At 45.3% G+C, this 19,038-nt stretch overlaps 1 pseudogene; it reads left to right on the top strand.

Annotated features, from left to right (window-relative positions):
- The first annotated feature begins 581 nt into the window (after window positions 1-581).
- On the top strand, window positions 582-12,807 carry LOC136656113 (uncharacterized; annotated as a pseudogene).
- The last annotated feature ends 6,231 nt before the right edge of the window (window positions 12,808-19,038 follow it).

Below are 19,038 nucleotides of genomic sequence, written 5' to 3'. Positions count from 1 at the left end.
TAGAAATTATGCCCTTTATTTTTTCAGCATCAGAATGAAGCCTCATATTGTTTTAATTCCGTTTGATCAGGCTTCTATATTTCAAAATGTGGAACTGGATGAATTTTCTTTTCTGATAATGCATTTATCATCAACATTTTTTTTATTGCCACTGCATTAATCATCATATTCTAGACAGAGATCTAATATATTTTTATTACATGATAAAAGTGGTGATACAGGAAATGGCTTCCCCCAATAGGCAAATTTACTGGTAACAATGATATATTCGAAATTAATTGCTTTGTTTTATGGTCTGTTCCCAAATTGGTTGGCTGAAGGGAGGGGAAGGGAAGTGCAGTGCCGTGGCAACTAATTAAAACACACTTTGAAAGGAATGACGACTTAATTGAGTCACATGATAAGGAATTTCCTAAACATCTATTATAAAGAATAAAAATGTATCGATTGTTCCATACATTGTTCTCACTTTCTGTGAGAAAAAGAGCATCAATAATGGGTACATGGGGAAAATTGCACAAGTTAGAGCCCAATCCTGAGCTCGACGTGCCGGCTTCCCACTGTCGCGCACTGTCGCAAACATGCCGTAAGGCACATTTGCAAGGCTTACTGCCGGGCCAGCACCCGTCCTAGCCCAGCACTAGCTAGCACTGGGCTAGCACTGGGCGGGCACCCGTCCTCTGCCGCTTGGCAGTCTTGCACGGTAAGCAGGGGCAGGGAGGGGGCTGGTAGGTGGTGACACTGGCATCGCTAGGGGGGTGCAGGCCACACTGGGTTACGCGGCCTGGGGGGGGTGACGTGCTCTGGGAGAGTACGTCCTAACTTCGTGACCTTTGGAGCTACCCTGTCGTGCCATACATCGTTGGATGCATAAGTCTCAGCAGAGTGCAATGCAAAAAACGGAATTGAAATCGCTCCTTTTGTTCAAAAGTTATGGCCAAAAAACCGGAAGGAAAAAATGCATGGAGCCCTATGGAAAGTGAAAGTGAGCCGTATCGCACGTTTACTCGTGAGTAGGTGTACTTGCCATAGTCCTTCAGAAAGGGCAGGCTGAGAGGAAGCCAATGACACCAGAATGGCACCAATTCAATGAATGCAGCCCCCCAAAAACACAAAAGGGAGGAGGTCCCTCCCTCCCAGCCCTATGGAAAGCGTAGCAGCCTCACGGTTGCGTTTACTTGCGAGTAGGCAGACAAGCCTTGGCTGGTGGTCAGGTCAGGCAAAGGGGAATGTGAGGACACCAGAATGGTCCCAATCCGATGGAACTGAACCTCAACATATGTTCCAGAAGGCAGCCTCTCCCCCCCTCCCCCACTAAAAAGGACAAAAAAGAGGCTTGAATGGTAAGGAGAAAGTTTTCTATTTTGCAAAGCCAGGTGAGTCTTTATCTTGATATGCTTGAAGTTTAAAGAAGAACTTTAAACTGGGTAATGGAGAGGGCTAGAAAACTCACTGATTCTTTTTTTGGGGGGGGGGGTTATTGCAGGCAGGCTACAGAGTAAGCCCCATTGACCACTATGGACTTACTTCAGAGTAGACATGCGTAGGATTGGGCTCACAGGCTGCAATCCTACCCATACTTTCCTGAGAGTAAGCCCCATTTACCACTATGGGACTTACTTCAGTGTAGACATGCATAGGATTGGGCTCACAGGCTGCAATCCCACCCACACTTTCCTGAGAGTAAGCCCCACTGACCACAATAGGACTTACTTCAGAGTAGATTCACTTGGTGGAACAGGACTGGCTCCCCCTTATTTAATTATTTCTTCTATTTTAATTTAATTATTTATAATTATTTATTTTAATTTGCTTGATGATGTCACTTCTGGCCATGACATCACTTCCAATGGGTCCTGGACAGATTGTCATTCTAAAAAGTGGGTCCCAGTACTAAAAGTTTGACAACTGCTGCAATAAGGTGTTAGTAAGTTGACGGGGGGGGGGGGAGGTGTGACTGTGTGTGTGTAGGAGACTCTACAAGTTTTCAAAATCACTAAAATCAGAGTTTGGAGGAATAATCCCATCATGTTATATATCAATCAATGCGTAATTTCATGCAGAATGAAATGAAACTAACCGCATTGAAATAACTGTGTTCTAACAAAAGGTACAGCCAAAAAACCAGTGAGGGCGGGGTGACGGTACAAAACCACGCCCACCACCTGGGGCATTGCCCCGCCCACTGCATGGGGTGATGTGCAGGCCTCCTGCACCAGGTGACGCGAATCCTAATGACGCCACTGGGGGTTGGGGAGGAGGCGTTCAGGGGAAGGAGAGGCAGGCGGAGGGCAGAGAGAGGGCAGGGAGGAGGCGTGATGGGGACTTGGGGAGAGGGTGGGAGGGAGGCGTGCCGGGGGAGGGAGCAGGGAGGCAGAGAGGCGGGTCCATTGGAGCTCCGCTCCACCAGATCCTGTCTATTCGTTTAGGACTCAACGCCCTACACGAACTCCTTAACGAACTCCTTTTGGTCAGTGGTAAAGGAAGTAACCCCACTGTGGGGCTACTTCCTTTACCCCAGGGTAGCCCGGGGCATGCAGGATCTGGTGGCAGCCATTTTCGGTGCCGCTGAAGCTGCACGCCCCGGGCAGCTCAGAATTGGGCTGTTAGTTCCAAACTAACTGGATGTGGAAACTCTTGCACAAGCCAGTGTGAAATTCAAGAGTCATGCTGGAAAGTGTGTGGAGTGGTGCATACACACGTGCAAGTCCAATATGCATTATATTGGTTTCTATTGAAAGCGATGGCATGGAAAGACTGCATCCCCCTTCAGATGTGCATCCACATGTTCACACATACACCCTGGCATCGCTGAAGAAGCTCGGCAGCACCTGCAGGTTACCTGAGCCTTCAGTTTCCACTTGTGGCTACTATTACTGGACACTCTATAGCATTTCATGGATGTATGAGACTGTGGGGTGGATAACTGTCACCCCACACATACCCACACACCGAGCACCAGAATCATGTAGTGCAGTGGTTTTCATTTTAGCATCACTTTTGAACATGACGCTCTTTTGGAACCCACCTAGCTTTGCGAGACTCAGAAAAAGGGCGATCTAGAAAGAAATACACTCGCCTACAAGTCGATCTCACAGATAAGTCGAGGGCACGTTTTGAGCCCCAAATCATGGGATTTTCTATGAGCCTCGGATAAGTCGGAGGTTAAACTTAGAGGGGTCTGACTATAATTTTGTCTGATTTTACCGGAGGCCAGATCCTGAAAAATAACCTTCCAGTAATTGTTACCTAAAAACTGTACAGTTTCTAATTCATTAAAAATACAATAAAAGATCATAAGATGCATTTTTGTTCATTAACTTTTAAAATTCTGGTCTTCACAACATTTGTGTAAACAGGGTCAGAGTAAGTGCCTATAAACAACATACCAGTAGAACCATCAGTCAAATGCTTCTTTAAGGTGCCTGGTGTGTTAAGCCAGAGGCTTTAAATATAACATGTAACATAAAACATGCATTGCACAGTTGCAATCCTCTTTACTCAGAAGCAGACCCACTGCTTTCCATGGGTGTTACTCTTAAGTACTGGTGCATTGCAGCCTGGGACCTTGTTTCAGATGGAAATGAGGATCACATCCTGGGCTTTTAAAAACCAGACCCCTAAACTTGGGGTGGGGGTGAAATTCTTTGCAAATGACTTGCCAGGAATGTTCTGAGCAGCAGCAAAAGAAGGAAAGGGTTCACTTACCTCACAGGGTTATTGTGTGGAGAAAAGGAAGGGAGGAACCATGTACACTGCCCTGAGCTCCTTGGCAAAAGAGCAGAATAAAACATGCGAAAAAAGTAGAAAACTCTGCAGAAAAGGACCCTTTTTGCACCTACCAAGAATTAATGAACATAAGCGAATGAGCAAACAATGAAACTATCAGCCTAATAAAACGCTGCAAGTTTAAACAAGCTTGTGCTGGATTATAGTTTATTACGAACAACACTTTGGGGGCTGATTCACACTTTCACTGTGGTGTCGTTTCCCTATTCACTAAGCCTTGCTACATGCGTGGGAAGGAATCACCTGGCTGATGTGAACAGTGTGATCCTTTCCCACATGACGCCCTGGATCAAGCTGAGGTGAATTCTGGATCCTCTCCATGTTCGTGGAATGTACAAAGTACCCCCGAGTACATTTGGGTGTGCAGGCTATTAAAGTGGAGACTCCTAAGGCTGGAAATGGCCCACAGTCATGACTGTTCGTAACAAGCATGTTCATGTGAGCTTGTCCCATAATGCACTTGACCACAGGGACTCCTGCCAGAAACATAACAAGAATATATAAGAAATGATGTTCTTTTCCTCTCTCCTTTACCCTCTTTCTGTCTGACTCAATTCTTCCAAATAACTTCCGGCTGGTACAGATTCATCGTTTCAGGTTTCTGTGAAAGTCTTTGGTTCAAACTAGATGTGACAATCTCATCATTGTTCCTGGCATACTGTTTGTTTTGTTTTGTAAGCAGCATATGTAGACATCCAAATCTGAACCATGGAGAGGGGCAGGGACTTGACTCTGCCACAGTCCTGGTTTGGATAGCCACCCACACAGCCCTTCTGGACAGGCTATGTTGTTTTGGTAGAGGTTTCCATTGACTCCAATGGAAATTGGTTCACTAACTAGGGCAAATAGCATTTGTGGCAGGGGAGGGGGTCCTGATCCAGAATGGGACTGCAGTGGAAGTTATCCGCCCCCCCCCCCCGTGGGCGAGATCTGGATCAGATCCCATGCATATGCTGTTCAGAGAATCAGGTCCTTGATACTATTTAGATGCTTACTTTGACCATTGCACTGGGCCAAATGTCAGGGTGTGAGATGAATTAGAACACGGCTTCAGTCACAGAGCAGGGAAGTTCACAAGTCTATCAGGCCAGTTTGCTGTGTGCAGGCACTTTCCTGGCACAGCACTAAGGTGATTAAGGGAGCAGGAAGGAGACTAGGTTGCCAGTGCATATTAGTGCTGCTGGTAACTGTCCCTCCCCCATTCCCACCCACCAGCCCCCATTCCCACCCACCAACCTTCTCACCCTAACACTCCTGCTTTCCTCCCCCTCTGAGTCCCATTCTGCCCACTGCCACCTCACCATTGCTGGTGAGTCTAAGAGTTGTCTCCAGTCTAAGAGTTTCTGTCCAGGGTCTTTCTTCAGAGTAAATTATAAGCAATAATTATTGACCATGCTTGAATTATGGAAGAAGAGGTATGTCAGGATGTGTGTGTCTTAATAAAACCCTCAAGCCTTTCCAGCCTTAACCACATCACACACAACCTTCTAATGACTGTAGATAAGGGGACTGCGATAACAGCAGAAGGGATCCAGCCCACCTCTGACCCACGTGCCATTCAATTTGGTTATCAGAAGAAGCCTGAATATGTGCTCTGTGGTCACAAATCTCAGTCCTATGCTAAGGGTTGCCAATCCTTCTGGAGTCTCCTGGAATCAGCATGCAATGCCAGGTAACTCCTGGAAGCAATCAGGGAGATGTTGCAGGGGTCTCCAGGAATGTCCAGACTTCCATTGTGCTGGGAGGAAGAAATCTCCAGGGTTGGCTTCAGCCAGTGTGGACAGCTGTACTCAGGTCTGAGGTGAGTGCTGGCTGGTCCACAGCCACATAAGTACATTAGAAGAGCCCTGCTGGATAAGGCCAAAGGCCCATCTAGACCAGCTTCCTGTATATCACAGTGATATCCTGTTGCCACTCCCTTGCATCTGGCATTCTGAGGCAGCCTACTTCTAGAACCAGGAGGTTGCACATGCCCATCATGGCTTGTAACCTGCGATGGACTTTGCCTCCATAAAATTGTTCAATCTCCTTTTAAAGGCATCTAGGCCTTCAGGTGCCATCACCACATCTGGTAAAGAGTTCCACAAATTAATGACACACTGGGTAAAGAAATATTCTCTTTTGTCAGTTCTTACTCTCATATACATACATATGTATGTCATGCTTACTTTGCTGTTTCTTGTCTCTGCCAGGGCAGAGAGGCTTCCCTCACACGAATGCTGGTCCGTGGTGGTGGTTGTCCCAGGCATCCTCATTGGCCACTGCTTCCCGTCTTTCTAGATGCACAGAGAGACCCAGCTGAATGAGCCATACCCAGAGGAGGTGGATTCGAAGGAGGTGGGGCCAGGGCGTCTCGGGGAGAGCGTTTTATTATTTAATGCATTGTTTGATTTAATGGATACTACTGATTCTCTCCAGTCGCACTGGTCAGTGCCTGGGCCCACCGTCTGGAAATGACTGCTACAGAGGCATTCATTAGGCTGTTCTTCCGGCACTTCATCATTTGCTCCAGCCTTTGTCCCTGCATCCCGATAAAGGGGGTTTGAGTTTCAGAGTGGGCCAGGAGCCAGAGATGTAAATGGAGAGCAGAATATATTGCTTCCTGAAAGATGAGTTTGGAAGCTGGAAGGGATGGGAGATGGGAACTCTCAAAGCCCCGGCTAATTGAACACCTAGAGAAGAAGATGGATGATCCCCTGGGGGCAATTAGCAAACTAAACAGAAGTGAAACAGAAGGAGATTCATCATGGAGAGAGACACTCACCAGAGCTGAAATGCATAAAACAGAGCAGTTGTTTGAGTCTGAACAAATATTCTCCAGGATCAAGAGAAAAGAAAGGAAACGTAGCATGCCTACAGTCACTCGGTGTGACTCAATATTTTCTTGACCCATTCCCAGGACAGAGACAACCTCCCTGTTACTATAGGGATTATTGCCCAGGGATTATTGCCAGCTGGCCCAGGGATTAATGCCACCCACTTTAAACATCAAAGCAGGGATGGGGCTGTGTATCCTGATCTATGGAGATGCTTCTGGGGTTCTTCTGAACCCGTGCACTGTCCTGCAAGCTGCAGGTAGGAATCCTGGGGCATCATTACTTTTCTTAAGGAAATGGCACTGCCCATGGCAGGGAAGGAACCAGAAAAAGGAAGGGTGACCAAAGGAAGTAATGCTTAGTGGTGAATGCTTACACATTTCTTCCTGCTTTCCCCTTTGGTTGGGCCAGCAGCTGAATGGGTGGGGGGCACGACCAGTAGTTTTATCTGCTGCCACCGTAAGCACATCACACAAGTGCTAAAAGACCTTCCCTGACTCCCTTTTTCCCCCCAGGGTCAAAAGGCTGAGGTTTACCTTTAAAATCCCAAATGGCCTGAGGTATCTAAAACACCTGTCTACCAACTGCAGACTTCTCCAGAGGGCCTTCTCCAGATGTCTTCACCTTATAGTTAGGCAGGTGACCACCAGAAGCACAGACTTCTCTGTGGTGATGCCAACCTGAAGGACATCTCTTCCCAGACGTATTAACCTGGTGCCATTTCTGTTATTTTGGGGGCCTGTTCTTCCCTGCTTTTAATAATATCTGAGATCCTTTCAATGGCTTTCTGGTTTTTGTCTTTTCTCTTTTACCTGCTGATTTTGCTGTTTGATCTATATGCAATGTTGGGCACAAATGGCTTTAATTAGCTCGTTGGTTAATTTTATACCGTTCAGTTTTATTGTTGTAAGTGTCAAAATCATTAATGGCAAAGGCAGGATACAAATCTGCATTAAAATGTAAAGTTTCCCCCCAGCATTAAGTCTCATTGTGTCCGATTCCAGGGGCAGTGCTCATCTCCTTTTCTAAGCCAAAGAGCCAGTGTTTGTCCATAGACAATTTCTGTGGACATGTGGCTGGTATGGCTACGCGTCTCAGTGCACAAAACACCGTTACATTCCCACTGAGGTGGGAGTATTTATCTACTCACATTTGTACATGCTTTCGAACTGTTAGGTTGGCAAGAGCTGAGACAAGCAATTTGCATTACAGATATGGAAATAAATGAGATCAATAGAGGAACTATTGGGGGGGGGGAAGCATCTTTAACATCAGCCTTCCCCACAGTTTGTCTGCAGCTTATTCTGTTCCTTTCCTAAAATCTACTTGGTACATTTTTAACTGAAAGCTGCTTTGAAAACCTGACCTGGCTGAAAAGTAATAAAATGGCTGTAATAAAAGTACAGTAAAGTACTAAAAGTACAGAAAAGTAATAAAAATTACAGTAATTACAGAAAAGTAATAAAAAGTAAAATTCCTGGCTGGAATGTAAATTGAATGAATGAATGAATGAATGAATGAATGAATGAATGAAAAAGATACAACATAATTAATTAAGAAAGGAAACAGGTACAACAAGGAATGTCCTTATTTTAATTTGTGAAATGTTGGATGATATGGAGGAAATTCAAGACATTTTTATAAGATATTATGACTGAAATGTATGGGGAAAAAAACTCAAACTCACTTCAAAAGCATCCGGATTTGACCTTTAGCTGGCAGCAAGTTGCCCCTAATCTGTCTTTGTCTCCAGATATCATCACTCACTAAGGAACACTTGGCTGGATGAAAAAGGGCCAGGCAGTCCTGATAACAAAGCGTCTTCACCATTTGGAAATTACATGGAGATTTTGGTTAGAAACACAGCATCACAATACTTTTTTCTTTTTCTTTTTATTGCCCTACTTAAAACAGCAATATCAGTTTGGGGCAGTGGTGTTGCTAGAGGAGGCGAAAAGCACTAAATTTTGCATGGAACCTCACCCCAGCACACAAGCGGCCCCTCCCCTTCACAGCCATGGGAGGGGAAAGCAAGACAGAGGCAGACCCTCCATCTTGCTCCCCCCCTGCCTAGAATGACTCTGAAGGGGAGGGGCCACTTGTATGCTGGGGTGAGGTTCCCTGCAAAACTTAGTGCTTTGCACACCCTCTATCTACACCACTGATTTGGGGAGGAGATATTTCCCTTTGTGCAAAGATGCAATAGGGTATCTGGCAGTGAGCCACCATCTGTTTTGACATGCTCTCTTGCCGTGAGATTGCCTGTGGTATTTCCAAGCCAGTTTTTTAGTGAGTACTTCGGTGCCAAAATCTCTCCAGTGGAAAGAATGTCTTGCATTAGGGAGCACCTCACCCCTCACGTGGGTTCTTGCTGGCTCTTTCTGTGACAATGAAATCTGTCTTGACTTTCTTCCCTGGCTCCCTTTTCTCAGCTTCATGGGAAAATGGTGTGTCTCCTTTTACAAAAATGTAAGGCATTCAGAGTAGGCCTGTGAGGAATTCTCTTCATGAAATTTGCAGGCAATTTCACTTGTGCATTCCATTTCTCCCCTTGATTTTTGCATGTTGGGGCTGCTGTCAGTTTGCCCTCCCGCCAGATCTTCACATTATGCTGTCCAGTCCATATTTTATATACTCCCATAATGTCTCCATATCTCCCAAATCGGTGTATCGATTCTGTAAATCAACGGCTCTGCAAATCTGTTTGCATCATCCAAGTCAGCTTTGGAAACATTTTTCGTGCATTTGCCATGGTGGTGAAGAGAGGGAGAGAAAATGATGCGACTTTCTTCCATGACTTTCTGTCATAGTCTAGAGTAGGGGTGCCCAAACCTCGGCCCTGGGGCCACTTGCGGCCCTCGAAGACTCCCAATGTGGTCCTCAGAGAGCCCCCAGTCTCCAATGAGCCTCTGGCCCTCCAGAGATTTGTTGGAGCCTGCACTGGCCCAACACAACTGCTTTTAACGTGAGGGCAACTGTTTGACCTCTCGCATGAGCTGTGGGATGAGGGCTCCCTCCACTGCTTGCTGTTTCACATCTGTGACACAGCAGTGGCAGTGAAGGAAAGGCCAGCCTTGCTTTGTGCCAGGCCTTTTATAGACCTTGAGCTATTGCAAGACCTTCATTCATTCATATAAGTTCATCTTTAATATATTCATTTATGTAAACTTATGTAAATTTATTCAAATTTTAAATGTAAATTAATTCTTTTTTCCCTGGCCCCCGACACAGTGTCAGAGAGATGACGTGGCCCTCCTGCCAAAAACTTTGAACACCCCTGGTCTAGAGTTAAGTGGACTGATGGCCCAATCCTCACAAAATCCCACTAGGATTGGGCCCTTCGTGCATTGATTGAAAAAGGTTTCAAAGCATTTGATTCTGTATTAGAATGTTTTTGACCATTCCCAGTCCAGGCAGGGCATATATCACAAACTGTACATGAAAATACTTGTGCTGAATGTTCAGTCCAGCTGCAGGGGCTGTTTGTGTACAGACATGATCTGAGAATTATCTGATCAGTCATTCAGAATTTCATCCTGCATCTTCTGAATAGCTGTCTGGCACCATTGCCACTGATCTGACCTGGACTGCTGCAAACGTGTGTGCCTGAATCAGGGCCAGAATGTTAAGAGTGTGTACGTAAAACTCTTCTGAAAAAAATGTGCTTTGTTGACCATCACCAGCAGTTAGTGTTTCCATTCCATATCTGCAGGACAGAAGACTCAGCTGCCAACTGAGTTGTGTTTGAAAACCAATGCCAAAAAACGGCTGTCACCTACTGGCAGGTTAAAATTAAAAATTAACATATTTATGGGGGGTAGAGAGAAGATTGCAGCTACACTGTAAAGCTTTGGTCTCTATATCAACACACAATAAAAAAGGATACACAGTTGAGCGGTTAGGTTAAGCAGACCACAAACGTGGCTTATCTTCCACCCCACATCCTTGACACCTGCAAAGCCGCATACGGGAGTGTAAAGCCAGAGACGGTGGCCAGCCCAGCCATGTTTATGGATGTGATCTCTTTATAGGCCTGGTCTGTTCTTCCTCAGTGCAGGCCTATTTTTGCCACCAAAGGAACTCGGATTGCAGAGATACCATCCTGCATGCAGGTAGGCTGTTTAAACCTCACAGAAGTGAAGGAGAGGTGAGCAGTCAAAATGTGTGCAGGATGCCTCATTGTCATCTCCACCTTCTCTTCCTGGGGGGTTGGGGGGGTTCTACCTGCAGGGGTCTTATGAAAGTGTTTGACATACCTGAAGCAGATGGGTCCAGTGCAGTACAAGGCCATTTATTTAGTCCTGCAAAATAAACAGAGAAAGGGGAGGAGTGGACCCTCCCTCCTGGGCTAGCCACACCCTTTCACCACACTCCTTCAAGGTCATAAGAACAGCACTGCTGTATTAGGCCATAGGCGCATCTAGTCCAGCTTCCTATATCTCACAGTGGCCCACCAAATGCCTCAGGGAACAAACAAGAGACCTGCAGCATGGTGCCCTCCGTTGAATCGAGCATTCTGACGTAGCCCATTCTAAAATCAGGAGGTTGCACATGCACATTATGGCTTGTAACCCATGATGGATTTTTCCTCCAGAAATTTGTCCAATCCCCTTTTAAAGGCATCTAGGCCAGTCATTCCCAGTCACTCTTAAGTTGACTGGTGTGCCTTACGGGTGCCCCAGTTCCCCTGCCGGGCTATCTGTTTTGCCCACTCCCTTTAGGGAAGAGGTTTAGGGTCTCTGTGTGGCTTGCCTGGCCTTGTTCTCAGGTGGATGTCAGGTGGGAACAACCAGTGCTGGATGCTTCCTGAGCAAGGTCCTGTCATGGGGCTGCCCTCACTCCCCCCCCCACCTGCTCTCTCCTCTCCCTCTCCTCCTCAGGAAGTGAAGGAGGACCCTTCAGTAAATCCTCCCCCCCCCCCCAAACAGCCCAATAAGTTTGTGCTGTTAGCTAATGGTATGGGATTTGGCATTATCTTTATACAACTTTTTGTAAAATATTTAGAATAAAACACGTGTGATGGTAGGCACGACATCTACCAGCTCGCCAAGTTGCAGCATTGCCAAACTCAGGATTCTGAGAAGTTCCGCAGCATAAACAATGAGAGAGGGCAGCTGATCAACAATCGGAGGCAGGCAACCAAATGCTGGTGTACATTCTTCGAGCAGATCTCCAGAGGAATTCCTGCACCCGCCGATCCACAAACAGCTGCCACTAATGGACCCATTGAGCCAATCGGACCTGAAGAAGTCACAGAGGTGCTGAAACAAATGAAGCCGGGCAAGGCAACAGGTCCTGATGACATTGCTGCCGAGCTCTGGAACTTGCACTGCTGGAACCCGGTTGATTGGCTCATGCGTTTCTTCAACCAGATCACTGCCAAGCAAAAGACGCCTGCCGACTGACAACGAAGCATCCTGATCTGGAAGAAAAAAGGCAGCCCTGCTGACTATGCAAACTACTGGTTGATCTGCCTCCTCTCTCAGACAATGGAAATCTTTGAGAGGGTCGTTGACTGCTGCATCTGCAACATCACCCAACTGCAGGCTTTGTCAGTGGCTGTGGAATGACAGATACAGTGCACGCCACCTGTCTCCTGCTTGAGAAGCACTGAGAGAAGCAAAAGCCACTGCGTGTTGCCTTTATTAATTTTGAAAAGGCGTTTGATCGTGTACCACACAATGTCATCTGGTATACATTGTATAACCAAGGAGTGCCAGAAGAACTTGTTCAATAGGTGAAGCTCTTGTACAAGGACCCGAAGAGTCATGTGCAGGCCGAAGCTGGAATGTCGAAAGACTTCCGCATTACTGTTGGCATCCACCAAGGCTTAGCGCTGTCTCCACTGCTTTTCATCATGGTGATAGATGTCATCACCCGTGATCTGCAAAAGCTGGCGCCATGGACACTTCTCTATGCAGATGACATTCTTCTCGCGTCCAACAACCAGGTGGACCTTCAGCAGCAAGTACAAGCTTGGAGAGACCGTTTTGCATTATTTGGCCTCTGTCTCAACATCAAGAAGACCGAGTACATGACGACAGACCCCAATGAGCTCAGAACAAACTGCATAAATGGCATTGACCTGTCACGTGCTGGGACGTACTGATACCTCAGCTCCACAATCGCAGCTGATGGTAGCCTGAGTCACAAAACCACTGTGCCTGGACAAAGTGACACACAAAGAATGAAAGAAAGATAGAACGAACGAAAGAACAAATGAATGATCATCCCAATCTAAGCTTACCTCTGATGATAATCTAGAGAGGCAAGTCAGTTCAAGTCACATGCTAAATTTTCCTTCCATCTAAAATTCTGGCCAATTGGACATAGAGTTGATTTTGCTTCCTGTATTTGACAATGTACAAATCATGCTTCTGACAATATAAGTCTAATCACAACTGTGGATTTCAATCTACTATACATAGTGAGGATGGAGGTCTTTCTTCAGCCAGAAGAAAATGGGAGTATCCACCTCCTTAACTGGAAAGGACTTGTGGTTTGTTAACTTTGTGGAGGGCAGCTGTTACACAGGGTGAAACTTTCAAGTGGCAATTACACAAACCACGCATCAGTTTCAATTTCCATCCCACAGGCCATAATATGCTTCCCAAATCAACTCAGTAAACGGAAGTGGCAAAATAATTCAAGCAACAGTCAAGGAATAGGACTCCTGCCAACACAAATGCAGTCTGTGTACTCTTTCCATTATGGTTCACTCAATAGCAAAGAAGAGATTTTTGAATCAGTGCATTTTAGAACAGGTAAAAGTATCTGTGAGGAAGTTTACATATCCTGAGTTCTTCATAACAGGTAAACCCATTTCTCCAAAAACCTTAGTATGCATTTCATTACAGCAGAATCTTATTATTAAGCATCTCAAGGAATAGTAGTCTTCGTCCATGCCAGTGGCATAGCTAGACAGGGTGCAAAGCATGAAGTTTTGCAGGCGCCTGGATGCACTCTGCAAGCAGCTACTCCCCCTCCACTTTGGAGCCATTCCAGATGGGGGGAGCAAAACAGAGGTGTTCAGCTCCAAAGGGGAGGAGCTGTTTGCTGTCTGGTGAGGCTCCTTGCAAAACCTAGTGCTTAGTGCACCCCCTCTGGCTATGCCACTGGTCCATGCAACCATCTTTACAATACATCTGTTACCTTTGCTATAATATATTTTTTTTCTAATTTTATTGCCCTCCTTAAATTATTTTCTTAGCAAACTGTTTTGATAGCCCCAACATCTCCCCAATTTAGAGCCAAAATTACTCTAACATTTTCAAATCTTCTAGGGCAGTGTTTCTCAAACTGTGAATTAGGACCCACTAGGTGGGTCGTGAGCCAATTTCAGGTGGGTCCCCATCCATTTCAATATTTTATTTTTAATATATTAGACTTCATGCTACCATGGTATGGGACTGCATTTGGGGAAATGTTACAGACCTGTACTTTTAACAAGCTACTATATATTTTATTTTAACAATGGTAGTAAGTGGGACTTACTCCTGAGTCAGTGTGCGAAAGATTGCAGCCTAGGATTGTTAAAAATTTTCCTGCTTGATGACGTCACTTCCGGTCATGACATCATTTCTGGTGGTTCCTGACAGATAAAAAGTGGGTCCCCGTGCTAAATGTGCAAGAACCACTGTTCTAGAGAGGTTGCATGAAGAACAGTCTCAAAGTGAACTGACAAGAGAAGAAGTTGATAAGAAGGGCTTATCAACAAATTAACAAGTGAGTGGTTGCAGATGGAACCTATCCAAAGCTCTTAAAGAAGTCAAATGTGCAATTGCTGATCTTTGAACAAACAAAAAAATATGCAACTCGTCTCTAAAACTGCCTCTGTGAGAGAATTGGAAAGTTGCCCTTTTCAAACTACAGACCAATGGAAAGAATTATTAAAGACAAAATTATTAAAGAAGGAAACGTTTTGACTCAAGGTGACACATGTAGAAACCATACTCCATTATGGTTGGGTAATTCTTACTTTGACTCTAAAAATAAACTTTTGGGAGTATGAAAGTGAAGCATGCTTCTAATTTTTATTCAGGAAAAAAAAGTGGCACCTCACCTATCAGGCATCTCAGATGCCTCTGGTCTGACAACATGATTATATCACTATCCTGCAAAAGATGGAACAGATGGGTTAAAATTTGAACCACCACACAAAATAAATATTATTCATAGGTTCTACTTTGGAGTATTTGTGACTATTGTTCATGAGAACAACAAGGAAAAGAGGTTTGTCAAGCATTTGTTCTGCTACAGCAGCAGGAGAATGTCTCCACAGAGCAGTGACTGTCTTCCCTTCTGGGTGAACATTCTTGATTTCCTCAGGGACTGAATGGAGGCTTTCCGCCTCTGCTGTTTCACTGACCCTCAGGACTGAGAACCAGCATTGCCTGTTTCGTGCATAACAGCAGGCATAAGGGAGCTGCAGGGAAATTACCAAAGCTGGCTCCCTGCAGAACATGGAATGAAAAAGAAACGGAAGTTGAAACATTATGTAATTTAGCTGTGTCAAATCCCTGGCTCATCTCTGATGGGATTATCATGTGTCTTCTGCGGTTAAATTGTGACGGCTCTTAGAATGAGTTGAGCTGAAAACAGTCCTCAATGCATTGTTCATACCTTCAGTTCAGGAGAAATTGCAGTAGTCTTCTTTGCTGTTGCCAAACAGGGGTCAGCAACTGCAGCAGGGACGTCACTAGGGTGTGTCACCCCATGTGAGAGCTCACTGCATCACCCTATAATGGACCTCCTCCCATACCAGACCATACAGAATAAACTGCAATATCATATGCACAGCCTGAATACAGTGGCATCATTAGAGCTGTTGTCACCCCCATTAACTTTATTTATTTATTTAAATATATAACAGTACAGGCCACCCAACAAATCAGTTACCAGCATAAAACCAGTGATCAACTTGATGACACTCACACAACTGAATCAGAGTTCTAGTATTAGCTCTGGTACATGGAGATGAGAGCTGACTCATGCTAACACCTTATTGGTTCCCTGCTGTGTCATAACAACACCTAATTGGCTCTCTGAACAATCAATCACATTGGTTAGTTTTGAGTCAAGATAATGCACTTTTTGTTACATAAGGCAGTTGTATTTTATTTTTCTGGCCATAACCTTTGATAGAATACAGATATTTCAGCCTGGTTTGTTTCACTGCATTCTGCATTAAGGGTGCAATCCTAACCCACTTTCCAGCACCAAGGTAAGGGCAATGCGACTCCGTGGTAAGGGAACAAACATTCCCTTATTTTGAGGAGGCCTCCATGAGTGCCACCCAACTGCCGGATGCAGCGCATGCCCCATTGGCACAGCTATGTCAGAGCTGGAAAGTTGGTTAGGATTGTGCCCTAAATTACCTATCCAATGATGGTATTTTCATAAATACCAGGGTTTTCACAATTTTGGCCACTAGTGGTGTCACCCCCCAGGGTATCACCTAGTGCGGTCCGCACTCCCCACACCCCTCTATTGATGCCACTGAACTGACATTGATAACACTGCAGTCTCTGATGCACATCAAGAGATCAAGGTCAAGGCAGATGTACAAGCATGAGGCCTGTTGCCATTTCCCATAACATATGCAACCTATATGATATATGTAACACTTATTTTTTGTCCCATCAGATTGTGTGTGCAATGTAAGCCACTGCTTGGCAGACCTTGTCTAAAAGGAAACAGTCTTTGCCTGTTCAGGAGAGCAGCATTCCTGCTTGCTACATGCATGTCAGGTTCCACAGATTCCAGAGCACCCGAAAGCACATGCTCCAAGACCAACACAGGTTCAGCCTCCCATGGTCCTGTCCTGTCTTCAAGAAGTAGTCACGTGACATGATCAATCTGCCATGTCCCACTGCCAGCACCGTCCCAGTTATTTGGTACTTAATTTGTAGCAGACTAGAAGCTACAGAGCAGTGCGAGGAAAACAAGATCCCAACTCACAACTTCAAAATGTGTTGTCAATGCTGTTTCCTTTTAACAAGAAAGGGAAAACCGCCAATGAAGTGTACAGACAGACAGTGTATTCCAACTAGATCACTATGTCAGACTTTCAACAAACTGATATGAATTTTTACTGTCATTTGTTACAAATGCATGTGACTCATGTGCTGCTGGCCTTTGCCACTTGTGAGCAATGCATGACCATCTTGTGTTTGTGTCATTAAATACCCTGTAGCACTCCATACTCTTTTTTCCTCCCCCTCCCCCATCATAAAATATTAACCTCAGCTTCTCTTCTGGTCTTGATTATGCTAGATAAAGGAATGACACAGGATTGTCCAACCCATACAGAGCAGGAGGTTAGACTCAGCAAGACAACTTAGACCAGTGGTTCTCAAACTTTTTAGCACCGGGACCCACTTCTTAGAATCTGTCAGTCTGTCAGGGACTAGAATAACAATCTGTCAGGACTCACCATAAGTGATACCATGGCTGGAAGTGATGTCATCAAGCGGAAAACTTGCATATGACAAAATCAAATCAATTAAGGAAGTACATTAAAAGTATACAATAAGCATAAGTTTAAGAATTTATTAAAAAAAAAAAAGAAGAACCCTCCTACCTAACTCTCCCAAGTAGTTGCTGATCTGTTTTTTTTTTAAAAATTTCTCAAACATCCCAAAGGCTGCAATCCTATCCACACTTACCCTGGAGTAAGTGTGGAGTAAGCCCCATTGACTATCAGTGTTAAAAGCATATGCACAGTAGCTTGCTAAAAGTACAGATCTGTCACATTTCCTCAAATGTAATCACATACCAGGGTAGCATAAGTCTAATATATTAAAATAAAATTCACCTTGAAATGAATGGGGACCCACCTGAAACTGGCTTGTGACCCACCTAGTGGGTCCCAACCCACAGTTTGAGAAACACTGACCAGGCCACTTAGACCACTTAGCAATGACTAAGTGATGCCCTGACTATACTTGACATCTGGGTAAGACAGATGTAATTAGCAGAAAAGTATTGAGATGCACCCAGAGGGCAAAGACAGAATATTGAGTAGTTGAGAGTGATGACTGGCTGTTCAGGGGCCCAACCTGGCCTCCAGCTGAGCACCTCATTTCAAGGGCCTCCTCCTTCTCCATGTTCCCTAGTCACTGTTTCCTGTTCTGATGAAGACCCAAAGGACCCTAACACTTCCCCCCCCCACCTGTGTTTTAACTGTGTTGAAAAGTCCCTGATGCTGTGTCAGGGTCCTGCCTTTATTATGGACTTCCAGCTGCTCCTTATATGAAACAATAATCCCCATGTTGCACTAGCCCAGCAATTGTCAGTATTTTTCTTCTCATGACACACTGGCCTCTTTAGTTTTCTCTGTGGTCTTCGCTTCTTGTGATGTCACTTCCAGCTTCTGTGGCTCTGTTTTAAGACAACTGTCTGTAGTAGCTGTAATGTCCTCTTGGGGAGAAAGGTGAGATAGAAATATGGGAAATAACAGGGATGGGAAAACCCTGCGTGACTTGAGTTGCCAAGTCACTGCCCTCAATGACTGGACTCAAAAAAAGAGTTCTAATGGGGGCACTTTCTGAGTTTTCAAGTCACCCTTTAGTGATTCTAATAGACTCAAGTTGAGTCCCCTGGAAAAAAAACAGGGCTGCTGCCAGGAAGTGTGTGTGTCTCTCTCTCTTTGAACACTCTCCTGCTGTCCCTGCCCATCTATAAAGAGGGTCGGAGGGAGTGAGAGAGCCAGGACAGAAGCAGCAAGAGGGAGGAGGGTCATGTGCAGCAGCTGGGAGGCTTACCAGGTGTAATGGAAGATTGGAAGATCATCAGGTGGATGATGTGGTGCTGACAGCGATTCCATGTTTTGACAGCAGCTTGATAGCTCTGGGAAAGGCAGGGCTGGCTCCATCAAGGCCAATGGAGACCTGGATGGACACCTGAGCTTCATTTGACCTTGATGGGACTTTGAATGAGCTAAGGAGGTAGCTCACAGCTGAGCTGCATTTGGACTTAACAAGGGGCTGCAGGATAAAAGGCAGCTTCAGAAGCAAAGCTACCAGACCAAAGGCTACCCTGACCCAGAGGGAGATGCTACCTGACCAAGCAGCTAACTGACCCCAGACCTACAGGAGAAGGGGACTGCCAGGACCCTGCTGGAGGAGACACTCTTCTGGAGAGGACACAGAGGAGGGACTCTGCTGCAGAAGACTGAACTGGGAAGAGTGGACTGTGCTTTGGAGACTGGATTGGATTTGGACTGGAGGCTTCAGATCTTTACCCACTGAATTAAGTGGAGTTTTGGGGAGGGAAAGCCTCTGGACAACAGGACTTGCAGGGAGTGTATGTGTTTGTAGCAATAAATTCTTGTTAATTGCTCAACTGATAAGGAGTTCTGTTCATTTCTTTGCACACCACAGCTGTTGTTCTTGGAAAAGGAGGCTGTTAATTAGCCAAAAAGTGGGCATTA

The sequence above is a fragment of the Tiliqua scincoides genome, chromosome 6, assembly GCF_035046505.1.
Source record: "Tiliqua scincoides isolate rTilSci1 chromosome 6, rTilSci1.hap2, whole genome shotgun sequence".
NCBI classification, from domain to species: Eukaryota; Metazoa; Chordata; class Lepidosauria; order Squamata; family Scincidae; genus Tiliqua; species Tiliqua scincoides.
This window is presented reverse-complemented; position numbering and strand designations above follow the sequence as displayed.